The sequence below is a fragment of the Mytilus edulis genome, chromosome 14 (assembly GCF_963676685.1).
Source record: "Mytilus edulis chromosome 14, xbMytEdul2.2, whole genome shotgun sequence".
NCBI classification, from domain to species: domain Eukaryota; kingdom Metazoa; phylum Mollusca; class Bivalvia; order Mytilida; family Mytilidae; genus Mytilus; species Mytilus edulis.
Window position 1 is genome coordinate 40,443,418 of NC_092357.1, and position 19,208 is coordinate 40,462,625.

General features: G+C 32.3%; 1 pseudogene; it reads left to right on the forward strand.

The window, feature by feature from the left end:
* Positions 1–16,525, forward strand: part of LOC139504199 (streptococcal hemagglutinin-like) — a 48,122-nt pseudogene extending 31,597 nt beyond the window's left edge.
* The last annotated feature ends 2,683 nt before the right edge of the window (positions 16,526–19,208 follow it).

The following is a 19,208-nucleotide window of genomic DNA, read 5'->3' on the forward strand; positions in this document are numbered from 1 at the left end:
GCCAACTTTTCAAGGGCTAATATCTCGAAAACTAGTACATTGGCCTATTTATGTTTTTTTGCTTTTTGGGTTCCTTAATTAAACCCATATCCATATATACTAGTGTTATGAAAAGCTTGTTATTTTGAAACTGTGTATCGAACTTCCTTAATATTAAAAATAAAGAATAATGGGTAAAAACTAAACAAAAGAACTAAGTAGGATAGACATTAAAATAAATATGGAGATGAAGATCACCTCCTATCCTGTCCCATCATTGATAAACAATCAGTCAGTAAGACCTGGGGAAGGGCAATTTAACTTAACAAAGAAGATGTGGGATTTTAACCACGGAAAATCGAGATTGCCTCATTTATAATGTATTGGTGTATTGGTGTACGAATAAATTCATTCTAATAAACGACGTCATAAAATGCATAATTTAGTGTAACAACTTTGTTTCAAAATATCTTATCAACATTAAGGGCTGAATATGATTATGATTTTATGTCAAAATATAAAAAAAATGAAAAAAACGTGTTTTTAAGTATTTAAAAAAGGCCCTTAGATTATCAAATTCGAGTAGGATTTGACAACCATTAACTTTTGACCCTTTGAGTAAAAAAAAGGAGGAAAATAAAAGTAAACAATGAATAAAATGGCATTGTTTAGGGTAGCCTTTCAGATAATATGATATAATATAGAGATTTCGTAATATTCATAATTCACATCATTAAAAATGTACTACGGATGGACAGAAAGACAATACCGGACACAGAAAGTCTCTAGATAGACATACAAACTAATATATCATGTCGGTGATCAACAAACTATATTATCAAATAATCAGTATCGATTCTTTGCATTTCTTAAAATGATTTAGAATTGTCACTTATTTGAGAAGTTAAAATTTATTATCTAATCATTCTTATTAGGTTGTTATTTTTCTTGTCTGAATTGTTTAACATTTGTCCTTTGGGGGCTTTTTGGAGCCGACTATGCGGTATTGACTTCATCCACAGACTTATGACTCATTGTTGCAGACCATACGGTGACCTATAGCGGTTAATTTATGTGTCATTTTGGTCTTTTATGAAGAGTTGTCTCAATGGCAATCATTACAGAACTTTTTTAATGACAGAAATCAGCCAAACGAAAATAAACTACGAACTTATCGCTTATACAAAGAAAATGTGAAAACTTAACAATAAATACAGCGTAACATCCCACGTCCTGTAAGACGAACAATGACACTTTTTAGAGGTAGAGCGTTGCCATTGGCCATTGAAACGGGACGATATTCCAGACCGCAGATACCCATGAATGAATGATTATGTAAACTTGTGACCATTCAACCGTAGAAAATAAAAATAAAAAACACTTTATGATGAACTGTCCGCTCTATTCTGACATTAGATTTGAACTTTTCCAAAATGCTAAACAGTTTATTGACAATATTTAAAAAATATTAACAACTGCACAAAAGTTTACATCTGATTTTATATATCAAGTTTTATCCTGTCCAGTACTATAGACAAAATTTTCCATAACATCTTGAAGCATGTAAAAAAAAAATCCCTTTGTTTTCCTGTGTACAAGGTTTAGTAACCATACAATCTCAAGTTTCAAAAATATTTTATAGAAACACCAAATAAAAAAATAATGGTGCTTTGAAACTCACAATGACTTGTAGATTTGGAACTGCAATAAAATGGGGGTGCACATTACGATCACTGTCAACATCAAGGGAATATTTTTTTCGACCCTTTTCATATGTAACCGGTTGTGTCGTACTATGATTTAGTGTTATTATACCTCAAACATGCATATGGGAATCTTATTTAGATAATTTAGGGTACTAACATGTATTTGCAAATGACGTAAGGATTACACCTTTCAATCCATCAATACGTCTTTAAAGTATAAACAGCAAAACGGGAGGCTAAACGACCATTATCAAATTAGCTGTAAAAATCATTGGTATTATAGCTTTTTGGGGTACTTATAGTGATTATCATTTCCACTAAGGATGTTTAAAACCAGTATAATTTATGTAAGAATATAAAATGAAAGATGCAAAAGTTATAGAAGTTAAATAAGCAAAAATTACCAAAAGCAACACACATGATAGATATGTATGCTGGTTTTTTTTTAAAGTGTGAAGGAAGACACAAATTACTGTTAAGAACCACATGTTAAATGTGTTTTATAAATATCTTCAACATTACGTTACATGTTCATGACTTGTTACCAAATTGGTATCTGCTACCTATGAAATAAATACTTTTAGAAAAGAATACATCTTCAATGCTGCAAAACAATGTTAGAACTGCATATTTACATTAAAACATTAACAAAGTTTCCAAAAAACGTAACTCCAACTAGCTTTCAAAATTGAATGGAAAGCCTCAGATAACCAGTTGTGAAATATATCACAGAACGGCTATTATGCGAATAAAGAAATTTGTTTTGTTATATTTTCATCTTATATATATTCTTGATTTTATTGTACAGAAGAAATACCAGTTGAAATATCACAAGGCCAACGTACCAGACGATCAGCCGATGACAACTTTCATCCACAGACGTATGACCTTGACCTAACTGTTGAAGGGTCAAAAGTTCATTTATATTTAGTACGGAATGATGGCATCAAGACTAATGTATGATACTAAACCCCTAACGGGAAGGATTGTGCCTGATGTTCATATGATGAAATCATAATCTTTCAGTCAGTTTAATTGAAGTCTGGAGCTGGCATGTCAGTTAACTGCTAGTAGTCTGTTGTTATTTATGTATTATTGTCATTTTGTTTATTTTCTTTGGTTACATCTTCTGACATCAGACTTGGACTTCTCTTGAACTGAATTTTAATGTGCGTATTGTTATGTGTTTACTTTTCTACATTGGCTAGAGGTATAGGGGGAGGGTTGAGATCTCACAAACATGTTTAACCCCGCCGCATTTTTGCGCCTGTCCCAAGTCAGGAGCCTCTGGCCTTTGTTAGTCTTGTATTATTTTAATTTTAGTTTCTTGTGTACAATTTGGAAATTAGTATGGCGTTCATTATCACTGAACTAGTATATATTTGTTTAGGGGCCAGTTGAAGGACGCCTCCGGGTGCGGGAATTTCTCGCTACATTGAAGACCTGTTGGTGACCTGTTGGTGACCTTCTGCTGTTGTTTTTTTTCTATGGTCGGGTTGTTGTCTCTTTTGCACATTCCCCATTTCCATTCTCAATTTTAATGTTCCAACCATATTATTTAGTCAAGGAATACTATAAGTCATATATCTTAAAGAACAAAAGGTAGAACATGTAGAATGCTACTAGAAAAACATACCCCAATTTTTGCTTTTACTGCAATGGTTTAAAAAATTGATAAATGTACTGAATACTAGATGAAAAGAAAATAAGATATAGATCTTCAATAGAATTGTTGGGTTTGTCTGGGTGTTTTTTTAGGGGGAGCATTACTTGGTAAGACTGGCACAATTTAATTGTTTTAAAATGCTCTCAAGCGGATGTAGTAAATCATTTAGCAAAAAAATTAGACAAAACCAGAAACAAAACCAACCGAGGACTGGTATATTGCACTTTATTTTTCATAATCTTTTATTTATGTGAAGTATGATATCTAGTGTATCTGAATAAAATTATTTCATATTTTTCCTAATGTTTTAATGCATGTGATGACTCACAGAAAATTATACTAAAATTAAAATGTATATAACTTATTTCTAGATTATATTATTACAGGAATCCATATTTTATCAAAACATTAGGATTGAGCATCGTTTGTAATACAACATGCCACGAAGCAGTTGCAAAGTATGGTAAGATTTTAGCAAACAACTGTCTATTGCTTGTTTAAGAACTGTGTCTGACCTGCATCTTCTGGATTTTTTAGACAATACAGAGATGAATGAAATTTATGTTTACGCATTTATTTAAACAAAATTGCATTTAAATGTTTTTGAAAATGGGAATTAAAAATAATAATAGTTATCAAAGGTACCAGGATTATAATTTAGTACGCCAGACGCGCGTTTCGTCTACATAAGACTTCTCAGTGACACCCATATCAAAATATTTGTAAAGCCAAACAAGTACAAAGTTGAAGAGCATTGGGAATCCAAAATTCTAAAAAGTTGTGCCAAATACGGCTAGTGTTGCGATTCTTAAATCGGTAAGGAATAATAGCCCGTTTCTGTTTTTCTACCTTTCAGAATACTTTTGTGAACAAAACTTATTTTATATTGCACATTTAGTCTAACATTTTAACATATGCGTACACACTTATTTAGGGATTTATTATGATGGCAGTTAAATGGATGTCACAGTCGGGGAAACATTATTTTCAGTTTTGCAAATCTTATCATTTAAATTCTGTTCCAATTCTAGTGGGGCTTTTAAAATGATCCTTAATATTAAGAACAAACTACAAGCCCTTTTATTTCCGTTTGTTGTCTTGCACGTTCTGTATCAGGCTAACCCTTCGGTTTAAAGTAGAATCTCTTAAAGCTTTTGTCACACAAGCTGGAAACTTAATACACACGTTCTTTGTGATTTGGACCTTTTAAAAAAATATTTTCCAAATAAAGGGCTTGGCCACGATTTTTAGATTCAAGGGATATGGTATAGATAAAATGGATTAAGTTTTATTGTTAAGCAATTACATTTATGTGTATGACAAACAATTAATGGAAAACCATTTTACTTCTAATTTCTAATTGTTGCGATTTTGAAATAACTTTCACCGAATGATCACACTTGTGTTTTTCGTGCAAATATTTATAAAATTAAAAAAAATGTTTGTGACACATAATTATTTTTTGCACTCTTTTAAAATGTTTAAATTTGTAAACCTACCCCGAATGACGGAAGAAGGTTTGCATAAAACGCTTTAAAGTAATTGCACCTATACGATTCATGTGTACCTTCATAAAAAAAGTACACGTGTGTATTATTCATCATCGACTACAGTACTGTAATTACGCTGTTTATTTTCCGTTGTATTCAAATTTGTAAGATAATCTTGAATTTCAACCGATAATAAAAAAAAAGTTCGAAAACAAAATTTTATAAAAGTAAATCCTTTGACTGATCTTTTAAAACTACAAGCTACAAAGATATCAATTACAAGTTGTAAATTTCAGAGATTTTTTTTATTTTTTCATTAAGACATTCTTTCTTAAATATTTTGCAATATCAAATCTGGAAATTCGGAATATTTTGGAATTAAATTCACCCTATGGTCACTTGTTTTCTGTTAGTTGGAAAGTTAAAAAGATATGCATAGATAAATTTCTTGTCTTTTTACACAAATAAATTTCGTGTTGATTGTTATGGAAAAAATTTAAAAACAAATTTGTAGATGCATCTTTTTTATATTTTAGAAAAACATGATTAATAATCTGGTCACAAAATTAATTTAGACAAAATAAAGGAATAGGAGTTGGAAAAAAATACAGCCAAGATACATTGTGTGTATAGTTGGGATTGGAGTGGGGTTCCATCAGATTTGCGCTCCTGGATATTACATGTCCTGTTGATTAACAAGAAATTGAAAATCTAAGTTATTGACGGACCTAAATTTAAATTTAAAGAGATTAACAGAAAATGAACTATTCACCGTACAGCCTACAACAATGAGAAAAGCTCATAACACTAAGCTTGCTATTGCTAAGGCCCCCGAAATGACAAATCTAAAACAATTTGAAGGAGAAAACTGATAGCCTTCTTCGTGTACAAAGTAATGAACGAAAAAGAAATATGTTAGACAGCAACAAATGAATAATACTGAATAAAGAGTAAAATCACAAAAATACTGAACGCAGAGGAAAATCAATTCGAATATCAGATTCCTGACTTTGGACAGATGCATACACATGATACAGAATGTGGCGGGTTCAACCGAGCGTTCAACTTGTTTCAAGGCTTCAATCATTCTCTAAACCTGGGACAGTGGTGTTACAATACAACATAAAAAAACTATAAAAATCAGTTTTAAAGGCTGAACTCCGATGAATACAACTAGAAATAAAGTATCTATAAAAAAAACAAATTAAAAAAGACAATTGATGGTTTGATATCTGAAAACACTTTATTGATTGACAGTTTCTGATTGCAATTATGTGACTTTTGCGTCGTAGATTCTACGGAATGTTCAATATTTATCTAAATTTAGGCAAACAATGAACAGTCCCATAGGAAACACTCAATGTAAATCTAGAAATGAGAACCACTTGAATTGAATCTCCAGATACCCATAAATATGAATCTGTTTCCACAGGCTTCACTGATGGACAATTATTCTGAAATGACTTTCCTGTTTTTACTTTATCCATGTATTGTTTAGTAGTATTAATAAAAGTATATGCTTTATTTGTTTATTTAAAATGTCGTCTATTTAACCATGTAATGATTATTAATATCAAATAGTTGAACTTTTCGTTTTATAAGGAAGATACTAGATAATTAATATTTTTCACTTTAAATCCTTTGACTGATCTTTTAAAACTACAAGCTACAAAGATATCAATTACAAGTTGTAAATTTCAGAGATTTTTTTTATTTTTTCATTAAGACATTCTTTCTTAAATATTTTGCAATATCAAATCTGGAAATTCGGAATATTTTGGAATTAAATTCACCCTATGGTCACTTGTTTTCTGTTAGTTGGAAAGTTAAAAAGATATGCATAGATATATTTCTTGTCTTTTTACACAAATAAATTTCGTGTTGATTGTTATGGAAAAAATTTAAAAACAAATTTGTAGATGCATCTTTTTTATATTTTAGAAAAACATGATTAATAATCTGGTCACAAAATTAATTTAGACAAAATAAAGGAATAGGAGTTGGAAAAAAATACAGCCAAGATACATTGTGTGTATAGTTGGGATTGGAGTGGGGTTCCATCAGATTTGCGCTCCTGGATATTACATGTCCTGTTGATTAACAAGAAATTGAAAATCTAAGTTATTGACGGACCTAAATTTAAATTTAAAGAGATTAACAGAAAATGAACTATTCACCGTACAGTCTACAACAATGAGAAAAGCTCATAACACTAAGCTTGCTATTGCTAAGGCCCCCGAAATGACAAATCTAAAACAATTTGAAGGAGAAAACTGATAGCCTTCTTCATGTACAAAGTAATGAACGAAAAAGAAATATGTTAGACAGCAACAAATGAATAATACTGAATAAAGAGTAAAATCACAAAAATACTGAACGCAGAGGAAAATCAATTCGAATATCAGATTCCTGACTTTGGACAGATGCATACACATGATACAGAATGTGGCGGGTTCAACCGAGCGTTCAACTTGTTTCAAGGCTTCAATCATTCTCTAAACCTGGGACAGTGGTGTTACAATACAACATAAAAAAAACTATAAAAATCAGTTTTAAAGGCAGAACTCCGATGAATACAACTAGAAATAAAGTATCTATAATAAAACAAATTAAAAAAACAATTAATGGTTTGATATCTGAAAACACTTTATTGATTGACAGTTTCTGATTGCAATTATGTGACTTTTGCGTCGTAGATTCTACGGACTGTTCAATATTTATCTAAATTTAGGCAAACAATGAACAGTCCCATAGGAAACACTCAATGTAAATCTAGAAATGAGAACCACTTGAATTGAATCTCCAGATACCCATAAATATGAATCTGTTTCCACAGGCTTCACTGATGGACAATTATTCTGAAATGACTTTCCTGTTTTTACTTTATCCATGTATTGTTTAGTAGTATTAATAAAAGTATATGCTTTATTTGTTTATTTAAAATGTCGTCTATTTAACCATGTAACGATTATTAATATCAAATAGTTGAACTTTTCGTTTTATAAGAAAGATACTAGATAATTAATATTTTTCACGAAGATTCCCCTGACAAACATTTTTTTTTTAAGCATCATTTAAAATTGAATGAACTACATTTACTTGGATATTTATCCAACACAGTCAATTCTGCAACAAGAATGCATATTAAGCCTATGGAGTAAAAATACACACATATATATATATATATTTATATATATGTACTTTTCGTGGTATTTCAAAAGCAGCAACATGTGTCGTCTGACATTCTATTTAATTTTATTTTTTTCTTGGACTGTATGTGAAATAGTCGTAATAAAAAAACAAAACGACAGAATATACGGAGGTCATGTGATGTTGGAAGTATCTATGCCAATGTGGTCGTTGTGTGCCCAGTTTTGCTCTAGAGTTCGAGCATGTAAATCTATTAACTTCATAGCATGGAACAAAACGTGCCAATTAAATGATGCGGAACCAGATGGATTTTACAGTGAACTACGTCATAGTGTTGGTAATAGTTTTATATCGGCGTCGACATTTCCACAGGTAAATAGAATAAAGTATAGGTCAACATACAACAATTTAGCTTACTATACGCCAAATATTTTTATAAATTTCCTGTTACAAAACCTTGAAGTTTCGAAAAAACTAAGATTTTTTTTATCCCAGGAATAGATTACCTTAGCCGTATTTGGCACAACTTTTTGGAATTTTGGGTCCTCAATGCTCTTCAAATTTGTACTTGATTGGATTTATTACTATTTTGATCTGAGCGTCACTGATATGTCTTTTGTAGACGAAACGCACGTCTGGCTTATTAAATCATATCTCTGGTACCTTTGATAACTATCATGTATTAAAAAACGATGACTTCCTTTAAGATGATTGATCTAAATCTGTAATCCCTCATACAGGACCTTCCAAAGAACGATAATCAACAAAAAAATGGCATTCATCATTTACTTAACTCATAATGATGATATCATTGTTCAACGTGCATCAAACCAAAAGGCTTCTCCAGCATACATCATTCAAATAATGCAGTCATTTTTTTAAGTTATTATTTAGAAGGTTTTTTTTCAAAATTTGTTTAATTTTTCATGTACCGATAATTTTTTGTGCAATATTTTGGTCTCTGGCCATGCTCATATTCATTTTTGAAAAAGTTCTTGCACAGGTTTTGTTTTTAAAAGAAAAAAGTCACTGCTTTTAAACTATTACAAAAACTTAAAAGTTAATAATATTTTTTTTTTATGAAATAAAATTGAGAATGGAAATGGGAAATGTGTCAAAGAGACAACAAACCAACCATAGAAAAAACAACAACAGAAGGTCACCAACAGGTTCTCAATGTAGCGAGATATTCTCGCACCCGGAGGCGTCCTTCAGCTGGCCCCTAACCAAATATATACTAGTTCAGTGATAATGAACGCCATAGAATGTATATACTTCAAATTAGATAAATGCTATTGATTGTTTTCGTGTGTACTTGTCATCAAATTACAAGTGTATCTCCAATAACAGACCTTTGGACCTATACGGAATTTGGATATATACTGCATTCAGTGTATAACCGATACATGTACTTTTACAGACTTCTAATTTATAGGAGGAATTGGTCAGTCCATTCCTATTTATACTGAATATTATATTAAATTGTGTACATGAAATTCCATATAATTTTCATCAAGTAATCTTGTCTTTACTTTTTATTCGTCCCGTTACACTAAAAGATTTTTTTATTTATCATGCATTTTGTTACTTTATCTTTCCTGATACATGTTTACTTAATGCATCAATCACTCAGTGCTATGCTTTTCAAAATTTATTTGAATGGATATTTTATTTATTCATTTTTTACAATATCAAATTATCTTAATGAAAAGGCATGGATGGAACAAAGCACATGACACTTTAATTTGTTTGCTGATGCTGTTCATCATTGTGGATTCTTTTAATTTTGTTTTTTCTTGTCATACGACATCAATAATAATAATTTAGAAAAGTGTTGCATCTACGTCATTAAGAGAGAACCCTAACAATGCAATTTGAAAAAAAAGAAATGCCTTGTTTGTCAATGAAGCAGCGGGTAATGCAAATAATCAAAAGCGGCATATACGCCAGTTTGTAATTGGTATATTCCGTCTCCTTTTTAGAACAAAAATAAAGGCAACAGTAGTATACCGCTGTTCAAACTCACAAATCCATGGACAAAAAACAAAATCGGGGCAACAAACTAGAACCAAGGGAAACGCACCAAATACAAGAGGTGAACAACGACACAACACCACAATGCAACACACACAGAAACGGACCAAGCACCAGACAAAACCCCACGAGAATAACAAACACAACATCAAAACCAAACACATGAATATGGGATAGACAAGCACCGCGACACGTCTCATCGCAATGTGAAAAAAATAATTTTGATCCGGATGATTTCCGGTATGATATGCTATGATAGTGTTCATTTCTTATCCTCATAATTCGTACGTATAATAAATAATAATTGCATTGCTGGGCTTGCTTTTGATTAGAATTAATTTTGTATTTCAAGATATATTAATAGCATTTGTTTATGTGACTGTTTTCTTATGTGACATGTTTATGACCTAATTAACATCTTGGATGGTATTTAATCTGTTGGTCACTTTACCTCGGATTAAATAGTGTGATTACTACAATTTACACGGGTCAAAGTTTACTTAACAATTTCCTTCATTCCAGACAATGTGTAACCCTCGTTTCTAATGGATTCAATTTTTCATTATTTAAAAAAAAAATAAAAAAATCGACGAATTTAAAAACAAACGAACATGTTATTTTGCTAAAACTACGAAAATTGGTATCCACGAATTAAAGTACTTTTACAGTATTTTTTTTAATTTCTGACATTAATGCTGAGATATAATGTGAACATTAATTATAAATATCCTAACAAAACATTAGAGACGGATTGAAATATATGGAGTGATGTAATTATGTCCTTTCTTATATTCAGGACTTAGCTGGTTCGTGCAAAGGTCATGTCTGTGATCTCAGTGAAGTTTGTGTACCAACAACAACAATTAACTTGTGCATTCCATTGGATTTACAGTTTCCAGAGAAAAGTACACGTGAGTGTATAAACTCCAAAAAAATGTCACAATAATTTCAAATTGCCAAATTGCGTATACATAGATATAGAAAACCGAAGTGGTTTCTTTTTTTGAAGCTTCAACAATTATATATAATTCTATCTATATTAAAGCTTTCTCTTTCTTATTAAAACAGACATCGCAGCTAAACATGGTGACTATGACATTTTCGAGTGCAAATTATCTTAAAATTGGGAAAGGAAATGGGGAATGTGTCAAAGCGACAAAAACCCGACCATAGTGCAGACAACAGCCGAAAAACAACAATGGGTCTTCAATGCAGCGAGAAATTCCTGCATCCGGAGGCGTCCCTCAGCTTGTCCCTTAAAAAATATTATACTAGTTTAGTGATAATAGTAGTATCTTTATTTTAAATGAGTTACTCCTCTAAAGCACATGAGTTAATCCAAGATTGTTTGAGTATATGTTAATACATGATCATGTAGTATTTTGTCATTGTTTTGATTTGTATTTATATTCACGGCCATCGTGCTCCCCTCGTTTTTATATATTTTTTTTGCTGTCAGTCTTCTTCTTCTCTAAGTAAATTCCTCCGCAACGGAGCACCCGTGTCACACGGTATAAAAAATAAGTCAAATAAGAGTTTTATTATATCGTATTTCACCAGCTTTAAGGAAAACATGATAATTGACAGAGCATACAAGTATATTAAAAAAATAACAGAACAAATACGTAGTTAGTCTATGGCTATGCGTAAAACATTTATTTAAGTAATTTCATTGACTATTTACACCAATTATATACAGAAGCGTTATAAAGGAGAGGCAAATTATAACAGAGGGACATTTAAAATCATAAGTTGAAAATAAACTGACAACGCCATGACTGAAAAAGAAAAAATACCAACACACAACGGATATTTAATTACGATAACCCAACTCGGGATGGCGTTCGTAAATTTTGCGAAGGGATGATTCTAACTTCACCATTTGTAACGTTTGGGTTCACAGCTTCTTTGTTAGCAGCAAACCTGTATCAATGAAACTACTACAGGGAAAATAAACCTGGGAATATCGTATAAATTTGGAGATATAAACTCCCAATGCAGGCGTGGCTGGTGTGTTACTATATAGTAATGGAATTTTCAAAATTGAAAAGCAGGCATCATTTTTTTTTAAATTTTTAGCCATTGCGTTGTCAGTATATTTATGATATTTTCAATCTATTAGTTTGACTGTCCTTCTGGTATCTTTTGTCCCGTTTTTTTTTATATAAAGTCTTATTTAAATCGAACCTCATCATGATCATTGTCAATTTCTAGATATTAGTCAAGATATCAGCAGACTCAACTGTTTCTGTTGTATTCTTGATTTCAAATTAGATGGGATAGATGCGTTTAACAGTCACCAAATTATGAAATATTTAGTGTGACAAAATCATCTATACAGCGGAAAGTAAAGTTTAAAGATAAACTGAATTTAACATACATTGTTTTTAACTTAAAAACACTTTGTGGTACTAAATAAATCTGTTGATAGTTTCCATAAATTAATAAATAATTTAGTCATTATAGTGTTGTCGTCAGAGATATAGCAAACATCTTAACAGATAGTTGAGAATTATTGTTGGTATTAAAAGAAAGGCAAAAGTAACCAAATGTACATCCAAACACATTAATCGAAAGAAAACTAACAACGCTAAAACAATCACAGAAAAAGACAAAAGAACAACCAACAGTATACAAAACACAACATACAAAACTAGCAAAGTGAAATCCACCAAAAATCTGGGGTGATCTCATGTGCTCCGGGTGGATAACTCAGCAAACAATTTTCTACGCTTAATAATTGATTTACTGTCCTTCTTAACCATTGTATGTTTTTAAAAATAGATTTTATAGGATTAAAAATCGAATTATTAATTGTTTGAATTTAAGGGTATTAGTATTCCAAATTTTTTTTTCGCCGTCCTCTGAATTATTTTATCACATTGATAATCAAATTTTCTGATTTATTGTAGCGGAACAAAACAACCATTCACAAAGAACTACCACAGGAACCATATCAGAAAGGCAAATTTCTTCAACGTATTCTATTAGTGTAAATGAAATGACATCTAAAGGATCTGCAACAGTAACAATCACATCTACAATAAAAGAGCCAAAATCGTCCACACATGGATTAACAGCAAATGTAGTGTCATCTAAATATTTATCTACTGAAATGTCTACGAAAGAACAGCCTGAATCTTCTACATACGGATTTACAGCAAATGTAATGACATATGAAGACTTATCTACTAAAATGTCAACAAGCGAACAACCAACATCAACAGCTAATTCACGAGATATTTCTACTACATATGAACCAACATCAACAGCCAATTCATTATATATTTCTACAAGTGAACAACCAACATCAACAGCCAATTCACCAGATAGTTCTACTACATATAAACCAACATCAACAGCCAATTCATTAGATATTTCTACAAGTGAACAAACAACATCAACGGCCAATTCACCAGATATTTCTACTACATGTAAACCAACATCAACACCCAATTCATCAGATATTTCTACAAGTGAACAACCAACATCAACGGCCAATTCACCAGATATTTCTACAGGGAAACAACAAACATCAAAGGCCAATTCATCAAATATCTATAAAAGCGAAGAACCAACATCAACAGCCAATTCACCCGCTATTGTTACAGGCCAACAACAAACATCAACAGCCAATTCACCAGATATCTGTACGGGCGAACAAACAACAACAACAGCCAATTCACCACATATGTCTACAAGCGAACAACAAAGATCTACAGCCAATTCACCACATATGTCTACAAGCGAACAACCAGCATCAACAGCCAATTCACCAGATATGTCTACAAGCGAACAACCACCATCAACAGTCAACTCATCATATTTTTCTACAGGCGAACAACAAACATCAACAGCCAATTCACAAAATGTTTCTAAAAGCGAACACCAACATCAACAGCCAATTCCCCAGATAATTCTACGGGCGAACAACCAACATCAACAGCCAATTCACCATATATGTCTGAAAGCGAACAACCAACATTAACAGTCAATTCACCAGATAATTCTACACGCAAACTACTTTCATCAACAGCCAATTTACCATATAATTCTACAGGCGAACAACCAACATCAACAGCCAATTCATTAGATATGTCTACAGATGAACCCGAAACGTCAACAGCCAATTCACAAAATGTTTCTAAAAGCGAACAACCAACATTAACAGCAAATTCAACAGATAATTCTACAAGCAAACTACCATTATCAACAGCCAATTTACCATATAATTCTACAGGCGAACAACCAACATCAACAGCCAATTCATTAGATATGTCTACAGATGAACCCGAAACGTCAACAGCCAATTCACAAAATGTTTCTAAAAGCGAACACCCAACATTAACAGCAAATTCACCAGATAATTCTACAAGCAAACTACCATTATCAACAGCCAATATACCATATAATTCTACAGGCGAACAACCAACATCAACAGCCAATTCATTAGATATGTCTACAGATGAACCCGAAACGTCAACAGCCAATTCACAAAATGTTTCTAAAAGCGAACAACCAACATTAACAGCAAATTCACCAAATAATTTTACAAGCATACTACCATTATCAACAGTCAATTTACCATATAATTCTACAGGCGAACAACCAACATCAACAGCCAATTCATTAGATATGTCTACAGATGAACCCGAAACGTCAACAGCCAATTCACAAAATGTTTCTAAAAGCGAACAACCAACATTAACAGCAAATTCAACAGATAATTCCACAAGCAAACTACCATTATCAACAGCCAATTTACCATATAATTCTACAGGCGAACAACCAACATCAACAGCCAATTCATTAGATATGTCTACAGATGAACCCGAAACGTCAACAGCCAATTCACAAAATGTTTCTAAAAGCGAACAACCAACATTAACAGCAAATTCAACAGATAATTCTACAAGCAAACTACCATTATCAACAGCCAATTTACCATATAATTCTACAGGCGAACAACCAACATCAACAGCCAATTCATTAGATATGTCTACAGATGAACCCGAAACGTCAACAGCCAATTCACAAAATGTTTCTAAAAGCGAACAACCAACATTAACAGCAAATTCACCAGATAATTCTACAAGCAAACTACCATTATCAACAGCCAATTTACCATATAATTCTACAGGCGAACAACCAACATCAACAGCCAATTCATTAGATATGTCTACAGATGAACCCGAAACGTCAACTGCCAATTCACAAAATGTTTCTAAAAGCGAACAACCAACATTAACAGCAAATTCACCAGATAATTCTACAAGCAAACTACCATTATCAACAGCCAATTTACCATATAATTCTACAGGCGAACAACCAACATCTACAGCCAATTCATTAGATATGTCTACAGATGAACCCGAAACGTCAACAGCCAATTCACAAAATGTTTCTAAAAGCGAACAACCAACATTAACAGCAAATTCAACAGATAATTCTACAAGCAAACTACCATTATCAACAGCCAATTTACCATATAATTCTACAGGCGAACAACCAACATCAACAGCCAATTCATTAGATATGTCTACAGATGAACCCGAAACGTCAACAGCCAATTCACAAAATGTTTCTAAAAGCGAACAACCAACATTAACAGCAAATTCACCAGATAATTCTACAAGCAAACTACCATTATCAACAGCCAATTTACCATATAATTCTACAGGCGAACAACCAACATCAACAGCCAATTCATTAGATATGTCTACAGATGAACCCGAAACGTCAACTGCCAATTCACAAAATGTTTCTAAAAGCGAACAACCAACATTAACAGCAAATTCACCAGATAATTCTACAAGCAAACTACCATTATCAACAGCCAATTTACCATATAATTCTACAGGCGAACAACCAACATCTACAGCCAATTCATTAGATATGTCTACAGATGAACCCGAAACGTCAACAGCCAATTCACAAAATGTTTCTAAAAGCGAACAACCAACATTAACAGCAAATTCAACAGATAATTCTACAAGCAAACTACCATTATCAACAGCCAATTTACCATATAATTCTACAGGCGAACAACCAACATCTACAGCCAATTCATTAGATATGTCTACAGATGAACCCGAAACGTCAACAGCCAATTCACAAAATGTTTCTAAAAGCGAACAACCAACATTAACAGCAAATTCACCAGATAATTCTACAAGCAAACTACCATTATCAACAGCCAATTTACCATATAATTCTACAGGCGAACAACCAACATCAACAGCCAATTCACAAAATGTTTCTAAAAGCGAACAACCAACATTAACAGCAAATTCACCAGATAATTCTACAAGCAAACTACCATTATCAACAGCCAATTTACCATATAATTCTACAGGCGAACAACCAACATCTACAGCCAATTCATAAGATATGTCTACAGATGAACCCGAAATTTAGCTATTTTGCTCGGTCCATAGTTGTCTCATTGACGTTTACCGTATACACTTTTTGTTACTGTCAAATATGATGCTAAGGCCCTTTTTTTACCTATGTTACTGTCAAACATGATGCTAAGGCCCTTTTTTTTTAACCTATGACTTCAACGTATGTTTGTATGCAGTTCAGCATCAGTCACGAGTAAATGTTAAGACATACTTCAGAGTGCATTCTATGTTCCATTTTGCGAACTTTATTCGTTAACTGTGCACTTGTGTGCGTGAAGAATTAAAAAAAATATGTCTTCACTGGGACCTCTAGAGCTGAAACCTGAAGACTCCAGAAAAAAGAAAACACCATTTTCGTATAAAAATTAATATCCAATATACTAACGGGTCGTGGTAAAGTTAAACAATAAACTACACTTATAACCTTTGCAAAGCATTACACAGAGTAATGACATAAGCAAATGGTAACTTCACACGCCAGTATTTGTATTCCAACCGCAAGTCCCACCCAATCTCCTTTAGTTGCTATAATCCCTTCTTCGCCTTGTCATTTGGTAAATAGTCTTCCCCCTTGTTTAAAGGTTATTGGCTATATCAATCCTACCAATTATTAACATAAATAGTCATTTGGATTGTTAAACATGATCCATGTCCAGCGGCAAATATTACAAAACTATCACAGATAACAGGTATTACATCAACAAACCAACATTATTTAAACAATACATGTAATTGGAACATGTATCTGCGAATTTAATCCAATTATTCATTCATTCAAGACCAAAAAAACTAGCAACCAAATTGTTCGAAAGTATTGAAATACATTATTGAGAAGAAGAAAAAAGATAAAGCAACCGTCTATCATCCGTGGTTCAGGAAAATTAACAGACACTAAACTAATATCTTCTATCTTTGTTTCAAATTAAAAATAAATCAATCATGTTAAAATTTATTTGAAAAAAAAGAAGCTGGAAGTGGGGAAATAGGTTTTTTTTTTCTCTTTCCTGGCCGTAAAGTAGAGCTAGGAAATAGAGTAGAGCTATATACTTAAGAATACACAATTTCGGCAATTGATTCTGTGGCTCAGCGGTAAGATGCGCGACTGACAGCTAAAAGATCCCATGTCCTCGCCTCACTTCCGGAGGTAAAAATAAATAAATAAATATGTACTATATTCAATGTAACTTAACTTAACTTTAATTTAATTTTAATTTCGAAAACGTAACCACTAGTAACTCATTGCATATACAAAAAGATACATTTTTATTTATATATATATATATTTCTGTGCATAACCACACTCTTGTTTTTTTTACTTTGCTGTTAAACGTGCATATTGAATTTCTTTGGATATTTTTGATGATGGGTTGAGGTAAATTGACGTAAAACTTATTTTCCATCTTAATGTCCAACTTGTGCATAAAAGTCTTTTAGCTATTTTGCTCGGTCCATAGTTGTCTCAATGACGTTTACCGTATACACTTTGTGTTACTGTCAAATATGATGCTAAGGCCCTTTTTTTACCTATGACTTTACGTATGTTTGTATGCAGTTCAGCATCAGTCACGAGTAAATGTTAAGATATACTTCAGAGTGCATTCTATGTTCCATTTTGCGAACTTTATTCGTTAGCTGTGCACGTGTGTGCGTGAAGAATTAAAAAAATATGTCTTCACTGGGACCTCTAGAGCTGAAACCTGAAGACTTCAGTTTAGCAGGGACGTAACTCTAAAGATGTTTTAGTCGTTTTTTTGCAAATAACATCATTGTACACAAATTGTGTTTTCCAATAAAGCAAAATATTTAAAAATGACCCAGATAAGCATTCGAATAGTGATATTGCAGAGCATAGTAGGTATTTTGCAATTATTGAACAAAGAAAACACCATTTTCGTATAACAATTAATATCCTATATACTAACGGGTCGTGGTATAGTTAAACAATGAACTACACTTATAACCTTTGCAAAGTATTACAAAGAGTAATGACATAAGCAAATGGTAACTTCACACGCCAGTATTTGTATTCCAACCGCAAGTCCCACCCAATCTCCTTTAGTTGCTATAATCCCTTCTTTGCCTTGTCATTTGGTAAATAGTCTTCCCCCTTGTTTAAAGGTTATAGGCTATATCAATCCTACCAATTTTTAACATAAATAGTCATTTGGATTGTTAAACATGATCCATGTCCAGCGGCAAATATTACAACACTATCACAGATAACAGGTATTACATCAACAAACCAACATTATTTAAACAATACATGTAATTGGAACATGTATCTGCGAATTTAATTCAATTATTCATTCATTCAAGACCAAAAAAACTAGCAACCAAATTGTTCGAAAGTATTGAAATACATTATTGAGAAGAAGAAAAAAGATAAAGCAACCGTCTATCATCCGTGGTTCAGGAAAATTAACAGACACTAAACTAATATCTTCTATCTTTGTTTCAAATTAAAAATAAATCAATCATGTTAAAATTTATTTGAAAAAAAAGAAGCTGGAAGTGGGGAAATAGGTTTTTTTTTTCTCTTTCCTGGCCGTAAAGTAGAGCTAGGAAATAGAGTAGAGCTATATACTTAAGAATACACAATTTCGGCAATTGATTCTGTGGCTCAGCGGTAAGGTGCACGACTGACAGCTAAAAGATCCCATGTTCTCGCCTCACTGCCGGAGGTAAAAATAAATAAATAAATATGTACTATATTCAATGTAACTTAACTTAACTTTAATTTAATTTTAATTTCGAAAACGTAACCACTAGTAACTCATTG